Consider the following 24,870-nt stretch of genomic DNA (forward strand, 5'->3'; position numbering starts at 1 on the left):
ATAGCCAGTGCTGCCCATATCCCATAAATGAATAGATAAATTTAAAAAATGATGTCTAATTTTGGACTCCACAAATTAGGAAATATATCCTGACCTTGATGGTTGTGCAGAGGAGAATTATTAGAATGGTACGAGGGATACGGACAAGGGACCAGAAAAACTGGGGTTGTTCTCTTCAGATCAAAGAAGGCTAAGGGTAGATTTAATAGAGGTGTTGAAAACAATGAAGGATTTTTATAGAGATAATAAGGAAAAAATGTTTTCAGTGGCTACAGGATCAGTAACCAGAGGACACAGAACTAAGGTACTTAGCAAAAGAACCAGTGATGACAGAAGCATAATTTTTTTACCCAAATTGTTGTTATCTGAAAGGCTCTGAAAAAGCAGGCACAATGTGCTGAATGGCCTCTTTCAGTACAGCTACAATTCTATAAACGCAAGTTCTTTCTCTATCCTTCACATGATGATTTTGAAGTTTATTTCCCTCTCAGTGGACTGATACTTTATAGTGTATTTTATGATGTATGTCTGCAATTTCAGATGCAAAGCCCTTTTGATTGACTAACAAATCAAACATTTGCTTCATGATGCTTGTACTCTGCCTTGCTTGGCTGGCAGTACACAAACTGTGCTGTTGTGGTCTGCTCAATGGGGTGATGACCATCAGTTTAGCCTCAAGCTTAGACTTTCTCAAAGGTCAGCCTGGCAGTCAGTTATACTGAAAGCTTAGCTGACAACACCCAACACTCTGAGGAAGTTAGCAGTTGGCAAAAGAAATGTTGCTGTCTGTCCCATTGTTCAGATTTTTAAAATTGTAAATAACAGAGTCATCTAGCATTCGGAAAAATGCATCTGTCACTTTGTGAGCCGAACACGATGTTCCTTTTTCAGTGTCTGAGAATTCCTCTCCTGTTGATTGGAAAGGCTCAGCAACCTGAAAATTAATGGCTGCTGTCATTTTCATAGCCACAGGCAAAGCAGCTGGAATCAAAGATGATCCTTTTAAATCATAATCCAGCATCTTACGTACCTTAACTAAACCCTCCCTGGAGACTGAACTTCCATTTACATTGCTTTTTTCACAGGCTAGACATGACATTTGGACTTACAGACTTATCTCCCTGGTGTACGACCTTCTGGTTAGTTTTTTCTTTTGACTCCACACCCCTTTTCGTTCCCCAAATCGATGTGCAATAAATGAAATGTTGTTTTCTTGTTTTCAAAACCGAAATCACTTCTCAGTGGACATGGAAGGGAGTTGTATTACGTTGACTGAAAACTTGTGAAGTACATTACAGAAGAAACAGTGAGTACAAGGAAAAGCATTAGCTTTATAGTAGAAGTTTGCCCTAGAGTAATACAAGCGAAGCATCTATTCAGGTAATAATAGAAAATCAAACTCTGGGTAGTCAGGAAACTAGGTTAAAATGTATTCAGCAGTTATGAAAGAGAGTAAGATCAACAATCTAAATTGGTTGCAAGGAAGATGATAACCAGCACTTAAAATCCTAAATTAGGGGTAAATTCTTCAAATCAATACCATAAATATCAATCACTTTCATTTTATAGTTTACAGACAAATGCTTGCAAATACTAAGTATAGATGAGGAAAGTCATAGGCCCATCTAGCTTATCCTTTCATAGAAATCTATGATGTCTCAGACATAGTATCTGATAGCTTCTGGATTTCAGATTTTAATGCCTCCACTATGTCTGTGTTAATGATATTTTTATGCATAGATGTGGTTCCTGCCATCGGTTTTGAATGTGTCTTTTGTTAGTTTCTAAGTAAGATCCTTCAGTTTAACCCAGTATTCGAGTTGTAGCTAGCCAAAGCACAATACAGCTTCAGCATATTGCCCTTAAATTTAAAATATATTGATTTGACAACATAGCTCATCACTTTGCTCGCTTTGTTAATTGCTGTGCTACGTGAACAGGACATGATCGTGTTGAATATTCTGTTAATCCCATATCACTTTCAGTTTCGCCTCCACCAAAATTGACAACATGAAGCAGCAATATTCACCACCTATTTTTCCAGTGCGCGGGAACTCACCAAGGCTCCTTAGAAAGCACCTTCCAAACCACAACCGCTATCATCTAGAAAGACAAGGGCAGCAGATGGGAACACCACCACCCGGAAGCTCCCCTTCAAACCACTTACCATCCTGACTTGGAAATATATTGTCATTCCATCACTATCACTGGGTCAAAATCCTGGAACTCCCTTCCTAACAGCACGATGGGTGTACCTACACCAAATGGACTGCAGCGGTTCAAGAAGGCAGCTCACCACCACCTTCTCAAGGGCAATTAGGAATGGGCAATAAATGATGGTGTGGCCAGCAATGCCCACATCCCATGAATGAATAAAAAAAATCCTTGCACTTCTCTGGATTACTTTTTATCTAATAGTCTTTCCCACTTTGTTTCCATAATTGCTTGGCTGATTTAGTGGGCTTTATCACTCCTCACCCTGCATCCAATTTGAGTGTCATTGTAACAATTTATAATGTGTTTTTGAAATAGGTTTTTTAGCTGAATGAAAAAAATATAAAATTTTAGGCAAGTGCAGCAGATAAGCCCATTAGGGTTTGTGTGGGTGCAATAGGTGGCCTGTTGGCTTGAAACTCTAGCCACTGTAACCTCAATGGGTCTCACCTTTACAAGAGAAACAGAACAATGCATCACTCACTCATCACTGCTAAAATCTGATATTTTTTAAACCAGCGTGAAACCCAATATTATGTTTAATTTATGCTTGGTGGAAAAAAAATTCCGAATGAGCTGAATTTTCCCAGGAACCACTTTTTTTTCCCACTGCCTCTCAGAACATCTCTTACAAAAGGCTTTGCAAGTGCTCTGTGTTTCTATGCAATCTTTCCCCACTATAGTTTACCAACTCCTTGTCTTGGAACAATCCAATAATCCAACTCACCATTGATCAATAACACAGGAAACGTGCATAGTTCATCACACTAAGAGTCAATTATCAACCAATTAAAAACTGAAGATGGCTCAGTGGATATACTCACTGTTCAGTGTAGAACTGAATAGGCTTGATCCTTAACAAAAACAGAATTACCTGGAAAAACTCAGCAGGTCTGGCAGCATCGGCGGAGAAGAAAAGAGTTGACGTTTCGAGTCCTCATGACCCTTCGACAGAACTTGATCCTTGTTCTGTGTTGAGTTAATTAATCTGAGCCAAGATGGCAGACTGGGCACAACAATTGGCCATGGTACTGATAAAGAAGGGAAGGTGGGACAAAATCAGCCAGAGCTGCAGCTCCTGATCGTTCTCCAGTAATGATCCCTGCTGGAGATTTGCATGAACATCATAAAAGCACAGGATTGAGCTTCGCTTTGACAGCCTCTGTAGTCAAATAATCTGTTAAGACTGTATTGATGGCCACATGCAAAATGGAATTCAAAACAAGGCTCCAGAGGGTTGTTCCCGCCTGGAAGTGTAATCTAGCAAAAACCAACATCTTCAGTAGAGAAGAGAAAGGGCAAGAAACAACATGAGCAATACTTTGAAGCTCCATTCTCCATTCCACGAGGCTAGAAATAAAAAAAATCACTTCATAGTTTCAACAAATCTCTTGACTATTAATGATACAATGGATTTACTTCAGAAAAAAAAACATAATTATCCATAACAGCATTTGATGAATAATCAAACATCATTATCTTGAGTACAAAAAAAAACAAGCCCAGCCAAGGTGGTAACAAACTCATTCATTTTAATTACTCTTATAAGTGAAGTCAGTTGTTCACTCATGACTGCTGTCTGACAGAGTGTTATTAAAATGCAATTTCTGCATTCACATGTAAATAACCCCAAGCAACAATTAAGAATCTGTTGATGAGAGGAGCTTGTAATTGCACTATTAACATCACAACTTTCACACATTTCAGAACTAGGAGGCACTGGTTAAAAATGAAAATCCCTTCAACTATCAGCAAAATATACACATTTGCATAGTGCTGCTTCACCCAACTTGATACCTTCCCACAAAATTGATTTACAAATCATCAATATGAACACAGTGGGAGGCATATGTTCTTTGTTTCACCTCTGAGTTAATAACTGCTCAACCTGTCAATCATAGTAACATATTCCACTGTAGCGATTTTAAACAACTGCATAGGAAGGCTGTAAAACGTAGGGTGTGAGAGGATGTTTATAGGTAAAGGGTTGAACAACTTTCTCTAACATTGGAATTACTGCATGTGCAAACACAGGAGCAGTTGATCATTAGACAATGTTAGACTTGCTGAGCTCACCATGTTGAAGTGTCAAATTGCTGTACCAAAGGCTCCTGATCTCCACCATTTCACTGTGGAGAGCCATTGAGTGAATAAGGATATTAGTTTGCTGGAAAATCACTTCTATAGGTAGCTTAACAGGCCATCCACAAAGAAACTTCAGACTTCGACCGAGAAGATAAAACTGATGCTGATCACCATTCAAAAGCAAACCCTCAGCCTCAGCTGTTATCTTTACACTCACCAATTCTGCCACTCTCACTGATCTCCACTGCTACCATCCCCGATCCCAGCCACTGCTAATATTCTGCCTGATCACCTCACTCTCCAGGTTAGATGTTAAACAGGTGCCTACGTCTACAATATGACAAGTAGGATGTGCCCACCATATCAATAAAGGCAAAAAACTAGAAGTGCCTGAAATTGGCATTAGACCCATTGCTTATACGAACAATGGACAAGATGTTCAAAGTTAAATGCAACTATTTAATTGCAACTACCCAAGGAATACCATCCATAAAAAACAAAGGATGATTGGTAGTACTGAGGTCTCTGAACTGATACAGCATCGGAACGTCATCGCTAACCCAAATTGTTAACTGTATTTTAGAAAATTGTGATAGAGGATCTGCCATGATCACATTGAATGGCGGAGTAGCCTCGGATGGCTGAATGACCTACTCCTGCTTCTATTTTCTATGTTTCTACCACAAAACTTCCAATGTCAACATTCACTGGCTTAAAAATACCCTCCTAACAGGTGGGCATAATAAACATGCAACTGGGTGCGAAGTTCTTGTGGAGCCTGAATTAGATCATCAGGCCTGGATTGACAATTGACAATATCAACAATTTTTAGTTCTCATGTTCTTGAGGAAGTTGACTTTTCTGAATAGGTGGTTCAGAATGCAAAGGAGTAAACATGACGTAAGCGAACTGTTTCTTTCACCTCTGGGATCTGAATATGAAACTATTTCAAGCAGATGCAATGTGGCCTCTTTCTCGACAATTGCTATGGGCTTTACAGTAAATGAATAAGTTTAGACAACATCAAGCCAGTTCCCAGTAGAGACAGTCTGTAGTACACAATGGACCGTTAGCAGAATTATATAGGGAGGCAATAAAAATTAGTTTAGGAAATAAAAACATGGTAAAGTTACATCAGGGAATGTTCATTATATATTGGCACTGATGCGTAAGCACCAATTTTAACCGCCAGCATCAAGCGAGAATAGGGCATGCAGAGGGTTGTTATCGGCAGTATGGCACTCACCTCATCCATGCTGAACTCCTACCCCACACCATTTTAACATGCTGTTTAGGGTAGTTGGAGGCACTTAACTCAGGCAAGCGAAGGCCTCACTGAAGTGCAAAAATCCAGGCCTGATGATCTAATTCAGGCTCCACAAGAACTTCGCACCCAGTTGCATGTTTATTATGCCCACCTGTTAGGAGGGTATTTTTAAGCCAGTGAATGTTGACATTGGAAGTTTTGTGGTAGAAACATAGAAAATAGAAGCAGGAGTAGGTCATTCAGCCATCCGAGGCTACTCCGCCATTCAATGTGATCATGGCAGATCCTCTATCACAATGCCATACTCCTGCGCTCTTCCCATACCCCTTAGAATCTAGGGATCTATTTCCTTCGTAAATATATTCAGTGACTTGGCCTCCACAGCCTCCTGAGGTAGAGAATTCACAGGTTCACCACCCTCTGAGTGAAGAAGTTTCTTCTCATCTCAGTCCTAAATGGCCCACCCCGTATCCTGAGATTGTGACCCCTTGTTCTAGAACCCCTCCACCCCCCCTTCAGCCAGAGGAAACATCATCCCTGTGTCCAGTCTGTCCAGCCCTGTCAGAATTTTATATATTTCAGTGAGAATCCCTTTCATTTTCCTAAACTCTGGTGAACACAGGCCTAGTTGCCCTCATACAACAATCTTGCCATCCTAGAAATCAGTCTGGTGAACCTTCGCTGCACTTCCTCTGTGGCAAGTATATTCTTTCTTAAGTAAGGAGACCAAAACTGCACACAAGACTCCAGGTTTTTTCTCACCAAGGCCCTGTGCAGCTGCAGTAAGACATCCTTACTCCTGTACTCAAGTCCTCTTGCAATGAAGGCCAACATAGCATTTGCCTTCTTAACTGATTGCTACACCTACATGCTTGCTGTCAGTGTTGATGTACAAAGGGATCCAGGGTCCCTTTGCACATCAACATTTCCCAATCTATCACCATTTAAGTAATACTCTGCTATCCTTTTTTCCTACTAAAGTGGATAACTTCACACTAATACATATTATACTGCACCTGCCATGTATTTACCCACTCATGTCGTGAGTAGTGTCCCTACCTCAGAGCCAGAAAGTTTGGTTATAAATACCACTTGAGGACTTGATGGCCATGGAAAGTGCATTCATAACATGGCCAAACAGGTTAATTATCTACCTGCAAATCCTTCCAATACACCTATGGCAGATAGTAAGAGCAGGACAGTCTTCTGGTCAGTCAGAACCTGCAGAAGGCAATGGCAAACCACTGCAGTACCTTGCCAAGCATAACCACGGATCGACACGGAAATCCCATGTTTACCAATGCCTTCTTAGAGCATAGTACCTGAAGAGAGAGAGAATATTGATGATTCTGTATCACAGGTTTTATTTTTTTGGTCCTAGTGACTTACATGTACCTAGAAATGAATATTTTGTATTGAACATGAATGTTTTGGAAGCCCAGTTGCTTCTGGGACTTCTGCGAACTTACCAAAGTTCATGAAGTTAAAGAGAGGTCCTTTATTTCACATGCCTGGATATTGCTTATGGCATGTGGGGTACATTTAGGGCCTCTGGTGAACCCAACAGGATAAGAATCTCAGGAGGGGAATATCAATTGCAGGAGGGAAAAGGTTGCCAGGGACCCTTTGAAATTAAATTTCAGCTGCCTATTGGCCTAACGGCTGAAATAATCCCACCTTGGAAAGTATCTCTGGGGCCAAAGTCATGTCCATGGTCTGAATTCCTAACATGGGCCCAATGGGTCATTCTTGAGGTGGTACATCTCTTCCTTCTGGAAAGGCCTATTTCCCAAATGGGAATAGAACAAGGATATTCTCCTGTGCCTCATTCTGCCATGTCCTGTGTCACTGGCATCGCAAGGAGTGGCTGAAGCGTTAGCACTTTACAAGGCCTCATAGGAAATCCAGATTAGATCTGGGGAACAGCAAATCTCAATCGCATCCTATATATCAGCTCTTCTGCTACAGCCTGCTGGGGCAGAATATTACAGGGAGCAAAGTCAACGTGGAGCCAACCTGCTCCATGCCAGCCTGTCCCATAGCCATAACCTGCTGCGGAGAGGCTAATTTGGGGGCAATATGGGACTTCCGCCCCTCAATGGGGAGGAAGTCCCAGCAGCACCAAAAGCACATTAGTGGGCACTGCCAGTACTACAACCAGAAACAAGAAGCAAACCCAAGGAGCCCAGAGCCAAATAAGTCCACAGTCTAGGGCAGCATTTAAACAATGTATGAAGGGAGATGTTTTATGGAGCAGGCAGGCAGAAAGAAAGTAGGGTACTATCTTAGGGAGGTGGGGGGCTGTCTCTCTAATCTGCAATGAGCAGCCTGAAGATAACATGCCCACTTCCTTCCCAATTGACCCTTGAATATTTATTTAAATACAGTGGCCAAACTGCCAATTTTCGCACCTGGGGGTAAGCTCGGGGGTGGATGGGAAGGTAGTCGGGTGGGAAGCCTCACCCCCCCCGCCAAAAACATGCTCTAAAATGCAGCCCCTAGAGATGAAGCTGGGACTTGCTAGAATTATTTTCATGTTTTTGGCACCAAAATATTTAGGAAATTTTAGAAGCTCTTTCCTCTCTTATTGTGTTATGCACATAAACATACACTCACACATATATATTATATAAGTATGTCTGTTTGTGTGTGTATATTTTCTTTTTCTTGGACTCTAAGTATAGATTGCATTCCTTGGGGTTTCTATGGCGGTTTATCAAAACAATTGGAAAAAGGATTTCAGTCCAGCAATAGACTGATCACTTGTATGGCATCTGATATTGTTGTCATAAACAACATTTGAGTCAGCCAGAAAGTGTCATAAGAGATTACAAGTGCAGTGAAATAGGAAGACTTCATGTTCCCTTTTATTCCCCAATGACGCATGATGTAAAACAAGAGTGACCTGCCACTTGAAATTAACTGCGTAAATAACATCAAAATACAAATATCTGCCAAAGGTATGCACTTTCAACAGTGAGTTATTGCAGTTGTCTAATGTAAATTCAAATTAGGATAACATTCTGAACATGAATATTTTTTTCTTATATACATTTCACTATAAAGAGCAAATGGATATTTGCTTTCTGTACCTGTAGTTACACAACACAAAAATTAACATTTAAATTGAATAATGTTCAATTTACAAATCATCCTCAGCTTGGTCCTTCAGCATAATATTTATATACATGTGGTCATTACTGCTGTTCAATCTGTGATAGGAGTTTGAACCCTCACATTGCTGGGTGGAAAAGTTCATATTCTACTTATAGCTCAGGGCTACAGTGAAGTGAACTGTGATAATTTCTGTAGCTTTATTACACATTAGTTCAGAGCACAAAGCAATCCCATCAGCATACCAAACACAATTTACAAAAAGAGAAATTTACCATAAGAATTGAAAGAGGAAGGGTAGGCAAAATAATTGGGTTTTTTTTGGGCCGACAGGGCTTGCTACCTCAGCAGTTGGAGACCTGGTAGGGAACCCCCGTCAGCTCCTCAGTCACAGGAAGGCCTGATGGAGTCAACTGCCTTTTGGCTGCTGTAAGGCGTTCCCTGCAATTGAGGTCCCCAGCAGCAGAAGTCCTGCCCGTTAAGAGCTACTGGCCAATCAGAGGCCGGCAGCTCCTCATGCCACTAGCACCAGCTAGTGGCTGCTGGTGGCGCTGCATCCACCCGAGGATCAGGATTGCGGAAAGGCCACAGGCGAGTGAAGACAGGATGGGAGTTGCAGCGTTTCGAATGTGAGAGGAGGTGGGTTGGAGGTAAAAGCTTGATGTCGGGTCCCTCAATTGGGGACAAAGTGCCTGATAGCAAAGGAGGTTGCTGGCAAACCCAACAGGTCTTGCTGGGCAGCCTTCTCTGGATGCAGGAAACCCTTGTGGCCTCCATTTAATCTCTGAACTACCACTAAATTTCAGTGGGCTCAGGGGCAATGGGTGTCAATCAGGCTTATTACTCCTGAGCCACCACAATTTAGTGGTAGCTCATTAATGAATCTAATTGACATCCCACCAGCCGTGGCTGTAAATCCTGCACCAGTTCCTTCCACCCCCTGACTTAATCAGGGCAGGATTCCCCTGCTGCTGGGAGACTGATGTAGGGCCTCTCCATGATTAAATAGGCACATACTCAAAGGTTTCTGACACAACAGGCTACACAAAATGTGGCCCAATAATTATTTAGCTATCTCCAAAACTAGGAAACTGAATTAATTCATTCAGTTAATATAAAAGACTAAACAAAACTACATTTCAGGGGAACACCTCCACACCCCCTGCCCCCATGTATATAATTGGAGACAACAGACCAGTATGATAGTGTACCTAATTTTGTGAGGTTCAGAACCAATTCTGGCACCACTAAAAGCCATTCTAAAGTCGAAAATCTCATTGTAGTTAGAACCCTTATGCCAGGAGAGCAAACATTTTGAATTGACAGTCTTTTGACATCCATATATGAAGAAGATTTGGCAATTGCACTGATATGAAACTAGGAGGTAAATTTCTATGTGAATTCTCCTCTGCACCCACCATAACTTTGACAGAGTAGCCATAGAAATCTCATAAAAATGGCGCAAGGAACCCTCCCACTGTTTTCCTGGGATTCCTGTACATCTTCTGCCAGTCATGGTACATGAGCAGCAGAACCTGACTTATAATTCTCCCATCGCCCCTCCCTCTCCACCAACTGCCAAGCAATTGCAAGCATGCCATACTCAGGAAGGCAAGTGTCCAAGAGTACAATGCAGAATGTAAGGTTGGATGGATGTTCTGGAACTTCATTTGACTCCTTTTAAAGTTCTGCTGGTGGAGAGAGAAAAACTCGAAAAGACCCTCAAGATTTGTTTGAGTCTAAGCTAAGAGTAACTTATACATCACTCTTGCACAGTGTTCTTGTACAGAGCTCCACAAGTTCTGAGAGAGGCATCTGCAGTCTGCAGCCTGGCCTCAAGGCCCACAGCTCCACACGGTTGCCCACTCTTGCAATCCAAAGTGTACTCACTGTAAGCTCAGCTGCATTCCATCTCCCAAACTGTAGTCATTGGCGATACACTTCATGGGAACACCAGGATAGAGAAACCAACACACAGGATGAGCACAAAGTGGGGTTGAACAAGGGTGAGTCTTACTTACTCCTATTAAATATTCTACACAAATGGAATTGATTTGCTGAAGTTTTGGCGTGGTTCTGCATTTGTTGTTAACCTTTGTAGTGAAGGGAGTGCAAGATCCATAAAGTTGACCCGAATGAAGCCAGTCAGATACTGGCAGTAAGGATGGTGGTGATAAAGATTGTATCACTGTTTGGCTATTGAAGACGGGAGGGATGGTTCACACAAAGCTCTAGGGAAAATGGCTTTCTGGCTGCTAGGGACAACGTGATCGATCTTTCTCCAGCTGTTCACTCTTTTTCATTGCTGTTCTTCTTTTTCCCGCTCTTCTTACATTTTTGCTTTCCAGGTGATGTTAAAGGCTTCTCCCTCTATATTGCAAACTTTTCAGCACACAAGCACATCTGGAAATATGGTCAAGGGTTAAGTACCGAACCCCTCCTGCACAGTCTAGACAGTAGAAGCACTTCTCGAGCAGCTGATGGTTTGTTCAATGATATTGCTAGAAGCAACTTGATTATTATTGCAAGAACCTATGCCATTATGCCAGAGTTCCTGACAGACGTCACAGGATTGCTGCAGGATGAATGAATTGTGACTGCTGCCAGGAATCAACACATTTTCTGCCTGTGGTCACAATAAAGCTGGGCATAAAGGAAAATAAATCCCTTAGAAAGAAATCAATGGTGCAGTATATGGCACAATGGCAAGACTGTAAAATGCCCTCTTATCCTGTATCATTCTGCCTGTTTGGAAAGGGAGCTAAGTTCCTCCTGTTGTAGAGAGCCTCCATATCTCAAATACAATGATGCATAACAAACTTGGAGATGTCGCTGATATGCCTACTGTTAGCATAAGGACCACAGTGACCTTAACAGCCCCAGGCAGTATGGTCCATGGCCTGGTTCTGAGGCCCAAGTTGTGGCTGCAGCAGGTGGTTGGGCTTGGTGGCAGCCTCCTCGGTGAAGAACAGGCACTTAACACATTGCTCCTCAGTGAAGTTAAGGTCGGAGAAGTGCTCTCTGAAAACCTGCTGTCGGTGTGGTCTCCTGCTCAGAGCCCTCCTTTGACCTCTTCTCCCTCCCTCTCTTGTCTCCTTCGTTGCTCCCCTTCCTTCTCCAGCCCCAAAAGCAGGTTTACCAGTCCACCCATGACTGGAATAAAACTGTATTCAAAGCAAACAAAAGCAGTCCAGCACCAGCAAATCTGTGTTAATAAATGTCTCAACTCCGTTGTGAAGAAAATAGACACCCAAAAGACCGAAAAGTTAACCAGCAGCCTAAAGGAGCAAAGAGATTAAATGAAAATGCACCCTTTAATCTGCAGTGCTGCAGTCCTTGCAACCTGTTAGCACTGTGATTTGCTTGTCCAGCTTATCACTTGTCGCGTCAAGCAGGCCAATTTCACAAGAGGATCTTACAACCAATATAGTCCATCACTGCTGGAACATTATTCAGGAACTAAAACTAGCCAATGTTTCACTTTCCTGGCCTGAGACCAATGCCGACTCCTCTCCCACCGATGCTCCTCCAAATTGAGAATGGCTAATTCACTAGACACCAGGTATCTAACATGGCACATTCTACCAGTTATACACATTTATCCATTAGGACTGATAGGTGGGGAGGGTTTTGTGCGACAGTTATGTAATGTGGTTAATAATTGTTGCTCATGCCAAGAGTCTAAATAGCCAATTCATTACATTATTTTGATTTCCAAATTCCTAGCCATGATTATTGAACTGAGAAAGTGTAAAATGTAGAGCCACAGATATGTCCACAACTCCAGTATCATGCTTTCTTAGTGGATTTTTCATTCCACAGGGCATGTGAAAACCACACTAGTTGCAGACTCATGAAATTCATCAGATATAACATCAAGTTAGTGTATTACAACTTAAAGCTGCTCCTGTAAAGGTGCAAAGAGGCAACCAGGCTGACAATTTCTTAAGCTGCTGGCCAGAATTCTTATAGCCTACTTGCAAGCTATATCAGGAACTGGATCACCTAATAAATTGCAGTTTGTCTTTTGAAGGCTGGGGGAGATTCTCTCCATTAAAGAAGGATACATATTGCAGTAGGAGGCAAGATAAAAAGGTAGATAATATAGCTACATGTGTCTAGAGTTTTATGTTACTGCTAATGTTATTGTTAATCCATAATTAACAATTGTGTTAAATAATTTGCTGCAGTTTCAGTTACACCAAACCCTTTCAAAGAAAATGGAAAATAAAACCTAGAAATCTGTAAATTCTATATGAACAAGAAGCAAAGTTAAAACAGAAACCTGAGATAAAACGGCTATTAAGGATCATGCCCTAGATATTTAGGATAGTCAATCCCCTGTTAGAGGTTTTTCAGATTGTTATGTTTTGGGACTGTCTTTAATTCATGTTAAAATGAAAGGTGTCATTTGACCTGTTCTGAAGTCTGCCTGACAATAAGCCTGGCAGCTTGGTTATTTCAGATTAAAAGGGACCTAGATTGTTTTACAGGGAAGGAGGTACAAGGTGTTTATACTTGGAGATAATAGCAGCAGCCTGTCTGCTAACAATGGATACACTAAGTCTCAGAAAAGTGTTGAGAATGTTGGATGCAAACAATTGTGCTTTAAACTGTTCATTTACTTCCAAGATAAAAGAGAGCTGGGGTCTCAAGAATAGCTACTCAGCATTTCTACCTGGGATACAAAGCCCATGTCAGTCACATTGCTATCGAGATGGGCTTTCAGAGGAGAATGGTTTTTAAGCTATCCCTGAAAACTCACAGGGCAGAACTTTATGGACCTTAGACCTCATTAAATGAGGCCAGTATTGTGGGGCGGGGGTGAGCGGGGTGGGTAATAGAGATCAGGCCATGGCTACAACCTGAGTGGCCAGCCATTGGGTAAAATGAAGGGTTGTGAGCCTTTGGTTGTTTGTGGGATGGGGGATGGGGGAGGGGGGGAGGGGGGGTGGTGGGGGGTAGCTGGGGGCATTGGCGGTAGGGTGAATGAAAGTGGAGAAATTGAGGGGGGGGTGGTGTGGGGGTGGTGGGTAGAAGGAGCAGGGATATCAGGGGTCAGGACTAGGACATGCAGGTCCATAGTGGAGGCATCTCAGAGCCAGAGAGGTCAGGAGTTGCAGCAATCAGGATAGTGGATTAAATTAAGTGACCTGAGCTTTTGTTTTGCAGGTGGTCTTTACTATTTTTTTTTCTGAGACGCTCTGGGCAAATCTGAAGGCAAGGTTTTTATTGGCATATGATACCCCCTTCAGGCAAGGTAACACCTCATTTGATTTTAGCCAATTCAGTGGGCAGTGCCCTTCCTGACAATCAAACATATTATGTTGCAAATCTGTATAGTTCCAATTAGAATGTGATTGAGCTCCTCTTCTGCATTGACCACAACTGGGAGCCTTTAACTTTGTGATTGACCAGGAAATTAAAGAATTCCTGGCCTTCTTTTTGTTTCTTTTTAGTTCTGAGCAAAGAACTTCTCTGTAATAAGGCAATCCAGAGAATTCTAAATTCTTTGGTAAGCTACCTGTGGATTGTAATAATGAATAATAGTCATATGAGGTTTGACTCCAGTGAAAATTAATTAAATGGGCTTGGATGGAGACAACTCTTGTGTGATTCATACAGTTGAAATAGTTAAAGAAAGTTTCGATATAATATAGAACTTGGACTATATTCATTCTTGCAGATGGTGGTCTGTAGAGAGGCAGCTTGTGCTATGACATGTGGGTAGGAGCCCTAAGGTTCAAAGATGTGAATGCGTTTCTCAAACCAATTCGCTTTCTGAATATGTAATTAATTAATTGTGCCAGTAATTAATTTTGGAGTTTTTTTCATAGATGCTGGGTACTTTGCTAAATCATCAATTATCTTAAGTTCACTGCACAACAACACAAGCAATATTCTGTCATGATTTTAAAATTAAAATTGCTGGCAAATGGAAGAATTGAAGGCATGCTGTGCTGTATTACCAGAAAATACGTAAACCTGTTTGAAGAGAACATTTATTTATTTAAAGAGATGAGGAACAATTTCCAGTTAAATATTGCTGAAAAGAGTGACATGTTGCTGAAGCTTTTCACCTTGCACTCAACAGGACAAAGAAAAGAAAAGAATGCCAAATTTTTGGCAAAGCCTCAACTAATCAGCACCATTTTCTCCTGTAGTATAAATCTTAGATATCATTTGAAATTTGGCGCTCTTACTTTTGTGGTTAAGCAAAGCCTTGATTTTAAAATTTTCATCCTTATTTTCAACTCTTTCCAGGGTCTCGTCTTCCCTACCTCTGTAAACTCCTCCAGTCCCACAACCATCCAAGATCTTTGCACTAATCAAATTCTGACCTCTTGAGCATCCTCAATTTTAATTGCTGCACCATTGCTGGACATGTCTTCAGTTGCCAAGGTCCCAAGCTCAGAATGCATTCCATAAACCTCCCAACCTCCCTTTCCTCTTTTAAGATGCTCCTTCAAATCTACCCCTTTGGCCAAGCTTTTGATCATTTGCCCTAATATCTCTTTAAGTGGCTGGGCATCCAATTTTGCTTTGTAATGCTTCGATGAAGAGCCTTGGAACATTTTATCACATTCAAGATGCTATATGAATACAAGCTGTTGTTGTTCTATGTTACAGCCCTGTCATAGCCTTAGGAAAATGTGTTCCATAAATTGGATAAACAACAGGTAATCTCTTCATCTCTTAAAAAAGCACTTTCCAATTGCTCTGCTAAATGAGTCACCAACTTAGCTTCAATTTAATTTATACCTCTGACACTTAAGAAATTCATTTTTTAAATGGTGTAAAAAAGATAGATAATGGAAATAGTAAGTTGAGGATGATTGACAGATTGACAGGTAAAAGTTCTTGAATCAATTGTGGTCTCTTCAATGACCTTAGCAAAAAATAGACTTAAGGTAAAACTGATGTAATGTCAAAAGAAAATGTTAACAGATATATTGTTCAGATTAGCACTCTGAGAAGTGGAGCAAGCATAACTTCAAAAAATGGAGTAAAAATAGTGACGCAAATCTGAATTTGTAAAATGATGAACTAGTGCCAAATTCCGCAGTTGCAGCCAAAATGAAAAGTAACTAGTTTGCTCCAGCTTAAACTTAGAATCAGGGGGCTAAAAATTCACTGCCCATGAATAGGGATTATCATCTTCCCAAGGCCAATATGGTAGGATGGCGCCAGTGCTGAACTCATTTGAGTTTTGTGGATCAGTGGGAGAGGAATGCATTTGCATGGAAGCAGCAAGTGCTGACACCACTACAGGTACATCTTGTGTACCAAACTGTCTCATCCGGCCAGAAACTCTGGTGCCCACAGCCACAGTTGTGCCAGTCTCCTTTGTCAGAAATCCCATTCTCAGCCTCCTGTGTAAAAAGATTGATCCTAATTTTTAAAACAAAATTACCTTAGGTTGTAGCAAATAAATCGACCTGGCTATAAGATGACGCCATTTGTTTTGGCGCCAAAATGCATGTTCAGGTCAATACTCACTGTATAAACCGACCTACCCATTTTTCAGCTTATAAATGCATTTTTAAGGCTATACTCACATTGGGAGTCAGCCCCAATTTTGCAAATGAGAAATATATGTTTAGGGTTATACTCACCTTATAAGTTGGCGCATGGGATAGCAATACAGGCTATGTTGCCAAGTTTTAGACCCACACAGAGCAGAACCACTCATTGAGACTGATGAATAGAAATGGGTCCTCCTGCAAAAAGGATGAAGTATGAAGCAGATTTCAAGCTAAAAGTTCACATTTGTTCACTCGTCAAATAACTGTGCTCCAGCGAAGGAATTTGGTGTTAGTGAAAAAATGGTGCAAGAATGGAAGAAGAAGGAATCCGCCCTGAAGAAGATGCTCAAGACCAAATGAGCCTTGAGAACTGGCACCAGCCACTGGCCTGATCTTGAGGAGCATGTATCAGAACGGGTCCTCGAAAATCATCATAACGATTTCAGCATCACCAGAAATGCAATGCGTACATACGCGCTTAAGTGGGCCAAATTAAACCCAGAGTCCAACAAAGATTTCAGAGAAACAGCTAATTGATGTGACTGTTTTATGGGATGAAAATGTCTAATGTTGCAACAGAAGACCAAGATCACTCAGAGACTACCAAAAGACCTCAATGCTAAAATTACCAGTTTCCCGCGGTTCATCATCAGGCAGCAGTAAAAACATGAGTACTCATTATGTCACATCAGCAACATGGATGAAGCGCCCATGAATTTTGATATGACCAGCAACCGAACTGATAAGTGGAAAGGTTTGAAACAGTTCCAGTGGAAAGCATGAGAAGGCAATATTCACAACAGTACGAGACTGCATGGCTGACAGAACAAAGTTAAAGCATATGGTAATTTTGAAATGTAAAATATGTCGAAAATCAGGTTCCCTGCAGGAGATTTAGTGCTGTGTCCATGATAACAGTTATGGATTGATAATATGTAGAGTAGGCAATTTGGTGGCTCACACAAAGAATGCAGTTTTTTAGTGTGAGATATGTTCAAATCCCAGATAACCGATGAGATCAAGAGGAATCTGTGAAGAAATAACACCCATGTTGCAGTTGTACCAGAAGGTCTAAAATTCATAATTCAATCATTGGATGTGTCCCTCGGCAAGCCATTCAAGGATCATGTTCGTGTTGAATGGAATAAGTGAATGGTTGAGAGAAAAAACCTTCACAATGAGTGGAAACACGTGTGCTGCCCTGCTTGGTGTTTTGTGTGGGTTTTGTCATCAAATCATGGGATGGTATTAATGCACAAACTATCAACAGCTCATTCAAAAAAGTTGGGAATATTCAATTCAACTGATGGAGAGGAAGATGATTTGTTATGGGGGGATGATTCTGAAATTTAAAGCGCCAAATCTGATCTATAGTGGGATCCTTATGATAATGCCAAAGTGATTCAGGACGAACTCAATGAACTCTACATCAGATGCCAGAAAATAATGAATTTGACAGTTTTTAAAATGTTACAGTTGTGGTTCAAACAATCCTCGTAGAGTTAATTCATGAAATAAAATGTGGCACATTGTTTTAATTTGAATTACTGGTGTTTTTTTTTCTCATTTCCAAATGGTGATCATCCACCCAAATATCGACAGTTCATATTTTATACATGGCGTATCAGTTGACCCTTGTTCCTGGAAAGATTTTTTGGGGCTTCAAATGTCAACTTATACACCATTATCTCCAATAATTGCTTGTCTTTGGTGGACCAGTCCATTTCCCTGGAGAACCGTACACGGCCTTCTAAAGGTTATTACAGTTCCAGTCACAGGCCAGGGCTGGGATTTTCTGGTCCTGTTGTGGAGGGGCCTGCCGCGGGTGATTCGATAGCCCAGCCAAAAATCTACTGACTTTCGGCGGGACTGGATAATCCCACCCCAGGTGTTCTGTAGGCTGGGAAAGCGGAAATCCTGATTCTGCTCCCACCCTCTCTGACATCAGGAGTTCAGGAATGTTAGCCCCAGGGAGTTTAAAAAGTGGAAGATTTTAACAAAATGAGGTAAACAACTAATGGGAGAGCTCTGTATGCCATCCTTTCCCTTTGGCAGGGCTATTACAGCAGAAGAGCTGGAACAGAGGGCAGTACAAGAGTTCAGAGGGTGTAGAAGGCATATAATACACACTCCCTTTAACAGCAGATCACTTTTTTGATTCGTTGTTGATAAGTCCATAAAAAAGCATCAATAATTTATTTTATGTTAATAGATCTAGGCTGTTAATATCAAAAAACCTTTAACAAAAATAATGTTTAATAAGCACAAACCACATTTTCAGTATGAAGATCAATTTCACAGCACTTTCAGAACACAAGTCTCACAGCTTCTCTGCAAAGGAGGACACGGAGATATGAAACAGTAATTAATGCAGTTGAAACAAACAATTCCAGCAAATCCTGATTTCACAAACTCCATACTTGCTGGTGGACATTCAGTTAGCAAAGTTAAATCTTCATCAGTGATCATCACGCCTTTGCAATACTTAATGTCAAATTCCATGAAGCATCCCTTACTTTCTACCATTTTGAGAGATTGAGTAATCCCAAAAGTGAAAAAGGTAATTAAAATTAAATATTTATTCAAAATGTAATAAGAATTTCATAATTATAAATCATCGGCCTCACCAAATAAGTCTGCCACAATATCATAGACTATTAATGTTCCCAATTACCATACAGACTATAAGGTTTTTTATAATCAGTTTCCTTTTTTCCCTTTAAGCCATTCTTTCCTTCCATCATTTAACTGAATCACAGATGTTCTCTGTTCCTCACCATTTTAGCTGTTGATTATATTATTTTCCTTATAATATTAATTAATTGTCAAACTCCTTTCAAACCAGTCTTCCTATACTAGGTGGACATCCATAGAATTTAGATTTTTTGAAATTGGTCTTTTATTCTGTATATAAAAGCTATTAACATCTGTTTCGGCAGATCTGTTTTGTGCAGGACACAAAAAATATAATGTGATATGTATAGTTTGAAATGCATTGATAAAGTCGTGACAGGAAAGAAGTGTGGGTCTTAGTGGAAAATAAATTCTTATAGGGTGAAAGAGGTTATACGCTTTATACCTCTTATGGTGCTTTGTGAATAAATGGTTCTTAATTTTGTTCAAATATATTGATTATTCCTTCACTCCAGTAGTATGTATATGAAAGAGATTAGTTCCAGCTAGGTGAGTGCTGACAAGTGGAAAATAATAGCTGCTCCCACTCAAAGCATTATTGCACCGCAATGCAGGGATTCTCCCAGCATTTTGTGATTATATTATAAAAAACTCTTTCTTTTACAAGATTTTGATGCAGCAATGCAGAGAAGGGGTAAGTGTTAAGAATGCAAGCAGGATATGTGAGTATAAGCTAACTCATTTTTATTTCCCCCCACAAACAACTAATAATTGCTACCTATCCATTTACAGTTGTTACAGTCATAGCGTTCTCTACAGAGATAAAAACAAAAAACTGCGGATGCTGGAAGTCCAAAACAAAAACAGAATTACCTGGAAAAACTCAGCAGGTCTGGCAGTTCTGTTGAAGGGTCATGAGGACTCGAAACGTCAACTCTTTTCTTCTCCGCCGATGCTGCCAGACCTGCTGAGTTTTTCCAGATAATTCTGTTTTTGTTTCACATCGTTCTCTATCCTGCATTTACCTCTCTCAGTGAGCTTAGGTCAGTTCTTACAACATGTCTTCTTGACAGCTGCTGTCTGAGAGACCAATTGTGGCCCCTTTTTTATTCAATCTCCACTGAATACTTGTAGAATAGCAAATACTCACTGGAAATTGGAATTCAATTGGCCATGAGAATGCTGGAAATAGATAGATTCCACTACACTACTGTTGCAGGACAGCAGCCCGTCCCTAAGGCTGCACTACCTTCCGTTCTTGCTGAATAGATAAATGCAGGAGTTGACACAGGGTTGCCGATGGCAGGTTTATTGGACAATTACTGGTTGGAAACAAAACACACTTATGTATGTCAACATTTTCAGAGCAACCTTGCAGGGCAGTAGCAGAGCTAAAATATTATGGACACACATCATGGGGAGGGATATTAAAATTAGATTAGTTAAAGCACAACAGTTGATAAATTTTGATATGGTTTTGATCCTTTCTTGTCGCTAATTTTTAAAAATATCTTTTATGTTTCAGGTCAGTGGGGATCAGGACCTTGTCCAAAACAGTTGACATTTTACCTGTGAGCCTAAGCTCAGTAAGGGGCGGGTGAGGAGACAGGTGACTACGTCTAAGTGAGATGGAGACTGAGTGGATAGAAAATTAGGTTCACTTAGTAAGTTCTGCTAAGTCTTTTTCAGGGTTAAATATAGATTGAGAATCAAGCACTGACATAGAACTAACAACCTGCAAGTAAATTAGACCAGCTTGTTAAGGAAGGAGCTGCCTGGTAGTGGCAGTTAACTGTCAATCAGTTGAAAGCAGTTGGTTCATTTGGTGTTAATAACTGTAGCAGAAAGCTAATCTAGCTAGTGGCTCACCAGAGGGTCTATAAAAGAGATAGGCTTTTCAAACTGCACGATGAGTAAAGGGCGCATGAGGCGACAAGCACCTATACCGGAGCAACATGGAGACCAAGTGAGTAGTGAATTAGGTTCAGGTGGGAATTTGGTGCACGGGTAAAAAGGTGTGGTATACACAGGAATTATTCTAAGCTAATTAAGAAAGTAATTAAATTAAAGTAACTAAACAACATAAGAGAGCCCATAAAGGAGCAGGAGTTTGGAGAGTGAGAGAGAGAGAAGAACAAGCACAAGGGCATGAGAGAGAGAGAGAGCAAGTGAGAGACCATAGAGCAGTGGAGAGAGAGAGAAAGAAAGAAAGAGAGAGAGAGAAAGAAAGAGAGAGAGAAAGACAGACATGATTGGTTAGTGACAGGTAAGTTATATTATACCATGCAGTAAACACTTTATATAAAGTTTAAGAGTACAGCGTGGCCATGTGGAGTGCATCCTGTGGGGTGTGGGAAGTCATGCAGGCACAAAGTGTCCTCAATGACTACAACTGCAAGAAATGTCACCACTGCAGAAAGCTCTGGGATGTGAAATTTAAGCAGCAGCTGGAGTCACTGTGGTGCCTCTGCAAAGCTGAAGATTATGTGGATAGCACGTTTAGAGAGGCGATCATACTGCGGCTAAGAAGTACACAGGCAGAAGGGGAATGGGTGACCACCAGAGTATCTAAGATAACCAGGCAGGTAATGCAGGAACCCCCTGAGACTATCTCATTCTCTAACAGCTTATCCATTTTGGATAGTGGTGAGCGAGATGGTTCCTCAGAACACTGTAGTAAGAGCCAAGATTGTGGCACCATGGGTGGCTCAGCTCCACAGGAGGGGCAGATAAAGAGTGGAAGTGCTGCGGAGCTAGAGGATTCCATTATTTGGGGAGCACACAGGTATTTCTGCGGCCATAGATATGACTCCAGGATGGTGTGCCAACTTCCTGGTCAAGGATGTCACAGAGCGGCTGCAGGATATTCTTTTGAGGGAGGGTTAACAGCCAGAGGCGGTGGTCCACACTGGGATTAATGGCATAGGTAGGAGAAGGTATGAGGACCTGAAAGCAGGTTTTAGGGAGTTAGGAAGGGAATTAAAAGCAGAACCTCAAAAGCAGTAATCTCAGGGTTACTCTCAGTGCTACATGCTAGTGAACATAAGAATTGGAAGATTGAGCAGTTCAACACTTGGCTGGAGAAATGGAATAGGAGGGAGGGCTTTGGATTTCTGAGGCATTGGGACCAGTTCTGGGATAGCTGGGACCTGTACAAGGAAGATGGGTTACAACTTAACAGGTCTGGGACTAAGGTCCTCGCAGGGGTTTGTAGTGCTGTTAGCGAGGATTTAAACTGGAATGACAGGATGTGGGAACCTGAGGGGAAATTCAGAGTGGAGAGGAGAGGAACTGGCAGGGGGAAGTAGGAAAGTATTAAATGGTAAGAAAGAGATTTCAGAGTTGCATCAAGGTAAAGAGAATTAGATTAGGCAATAGTAAGTCATTGAATGAGGTCAGAGTAAGGGAGAAAGTGAAAAAGCCTAAATCATATTAAAGTGCATGTATGTGAATGCACGTGGTGTGATTAATAAGATTGGTGAACTATAGGCACAGGTTGACAAATGGAATTCTGATATTATTACTATAACAGAGACCTGGCTTAAAGAAGATCAGGACTGGACTTTAAATATTCCTGGGTATATGGTGTTTAGGAGAGACAGGAAAGGAAGAAAAGGGGCAGTGGGGGAGTGGTGGTATTGACTCAAGATGACATTATAGTACTGGAGTGAGAGGATGTTCCAGAGGGGTCAAGGATGGAATCTCTCTGGCTCAGAGGTAAGGAATGAAAAGGTGCAATAATGTTGACCGGTGTAGTATATAGATCATCAGCTAGTCAAAGGGATGTAGAGAAAGAAAGATGCAAATAAATAAAGAGAGGTGCAACAATTATAGCGTAATTATAAATGGAACTTCAATTAGCCAAATATAAGCTGTGATAGGAATAGTGCAAAAGGACAAGAGGGGCAAGAATTCCTAAAATGTGTTCAAGATAATTTTTTGCAGCAGCATGTTTCCAGTCCAACAAGAGGATATGTACTTTTGGACCTGGTTCTGGGGAATGAGTTGGCCCAAGTGAATCAAATCTCAGTGGGAGAGCCTCTAGGGAGCAATGACCATTGTATCATAAGGTTTAGGTTGGCCATGAAAATGGATAAGGAACAATCCAAAGCTGGGATAATTAATTGGGGGAAAGCTAACTTTGATGGGATGAGAATGCATCTGAGTCATATGAGTTGGGATCAAATGTTGGCAGGACACATGGTGGTTAAACAATGGGTTACCTTCAAAGAGTACTGCAGGCAATGTCAATATATATTCCCTTGAAAAGAAAAGGTAGGACAAATAAATCCAGAGCACCGTGGATGATGAGAGAGATAGAGTTGAAGATGGAAAGAAATAAGTATGCGTACAAAAGATAGAAAATACAATGGAGAATCAGGCTCAATGTGGAAGGACCAGAGGGGAAGTGAAAAAGCTAATAAGGAAAGCAAGGAGAGAGCATGAAAAAAGACTGGCAGCTAATAAAAAAGAAATCCCAAGGTCTTCCATAGGCATATAAATAATAAAAGGGCGGTTAAAGAAAGAGTAGGGATGATTTGGGATAAAAAAAGGGGAGGTGTACATGGAGGAGGAGAAATAGTGGAGGTATTAAATGAGTACTGTGCATCTGTCTTTATAAAGGAAGAAGATGCTACCCAGGCTAAGGTAGAGAGGAGGTAATTCGAAGAATTTCCAATGAGGAGCAGGTCATTTTAAAAAGGCTATCTTTACTTAAAATAGATAAAGTACCAGGACCGGATGAGATGTCTCCAAGGGTACTGAGGGAAGTGAGAGTGGAAAATGCAGAGGTGCTAGTAATAATCTTCCAGTCTTCCTTAGACACAGGGGTGGTGCCGGAGGACTGGAGAATTGCAAATGTTCAAAAAGGGGTGCAAGGATAAAGCTGGCAGCTACAGACCAGTCAGTTTGACTTCAGTGGTAGGGAAACTACAGTTCAGGCAAAATCAATAGTCACTTAAACAAGTGCAGGACAATTACAGAAAGCCAGTATGATTCATTAAGTGAAAATCATGCTTAACTAACTTGAAGTTTTTTGAAGAGTTAACAGAGAAAGTTGATCAGGACAGTGCTGTTGATGTGGTGTAAATAGATTTTAAAAAGACATTTAATACAGTGCCACACAACAGACTTGTGCGCAAAATTCTAGTTCATGGAATAAAAGGGAGAGTAGGTACTTGGATAAGAAATTGGCTGAGTGACAGGAAACAGAAATTAGTGATAAATGGTTGTTTTTCAGATTGGAGGAAAGTTTGTGGAGGAGTTCCCCAGTGGTTAGTCTTGAGACCCGTGCTCTTCTGATGACCTAGTCTGTAGTGTGCAGGGCATAATTTCAAAACTTGCTGATGCTACAAAGATTAGAAACGTTGTCAACTGTGATAACGATAGTCTTGATCTTCAAAAGGAGATTGAAATGTTGGTGGATTGGGCAGACAAGTGGCAGATGAAGTTCAATGCAGAAAAATGTGAGGTGATTCATTTTGGCAGGAACAATACAGAGAGACAGTATAAAATAGAAGGAGAAAATCTAAAGGAGTTGCAAGAACTTGGTGTATATGCACATAAAGTCATTGAAGATGGCAAGGCACATTGAGAGAGCGATTAATAAAGTATATAGTTTTCTAGTCTTCACTGATAGGGGCATTGAGTACAAGAGTAAGGAGATCATGTTGAATTTGTAAAATACGCTAGTCAAGCCTCATCTGGAGTACTGCGTCCAGCTCTGGGTGCCATACTTGAGGAAGAATGTGAAGGCATTAGAGAGACTACACAGGAGATCCACAAGAATGATTCCAGGGGCAGGATTTTTACCTTGTTGGAAGAGTGTGGTGGGTGGGTCCGGAAACGGCTGTGAAATCGCCCGCAATCGGGCCTCGCTTGCGATTTCGCGTTAGCTGGCCAATTAACAGCCAGACTGTGTGAATTGCACACTGAGACGCTTAACACTGCCTGGGTTTTGGGGCGGAGGTGGTGGTGGGCAGGGTGTTGAGAGACAGGAGGAAGGTGAGTGTGGAAGTCAGCACATGCGCG

General features: G+C 41.1%; 1 protein-coding gene and 1 long non-coding RNA gene across 2 annotated transcripts in view; one reads left to right on the forward strand and one right to left on the reverse strand.

Annotated features, from left to right (window-relative positions):
* Positions 1–24,870, reverse strand: part of il1rapl1b (interleukin 1 receptor accessory protein-like 1b) — an 826,675-nt gene that overhangs the window by 256,202 nt on the left and 545,603 nt on the right. The window lies entirely within an intron of this gene.
* LOC121290816 overlaps positions 1,120–24,870 on the forward strand; it is a 37,713-nt gene continuing 13,962 nt past the window's right edge. Inside the window, exons 1-2 of the long non-coding RNA XR_005945886.1 lie at positions 1,120–1,139; positions 1,243–1,306. This is a non-coding gene — a long non-coding RNA (uncharacterized LOC121290816). The remainder of the gene's footprint in view (positions 1,140–1,242; positions 1,307–24,870) is intronic.

Source organism: Carcharodon carcharias, chromosome 18 (assembly GCF_017639515.1).
Source record: "Carcharodon carcharias isolate sCarCar2 chromosome 18, sCarCar2.pri, whole genome shotgun sequence".
NCBI classification, from domain to species: domain Eukaryota; kingdom Metazoa; phylum Chordata; class Chondrichthyes; order Lamniformes; family Lamnidae; genus Carcharodon; species Carcharodon carcharias.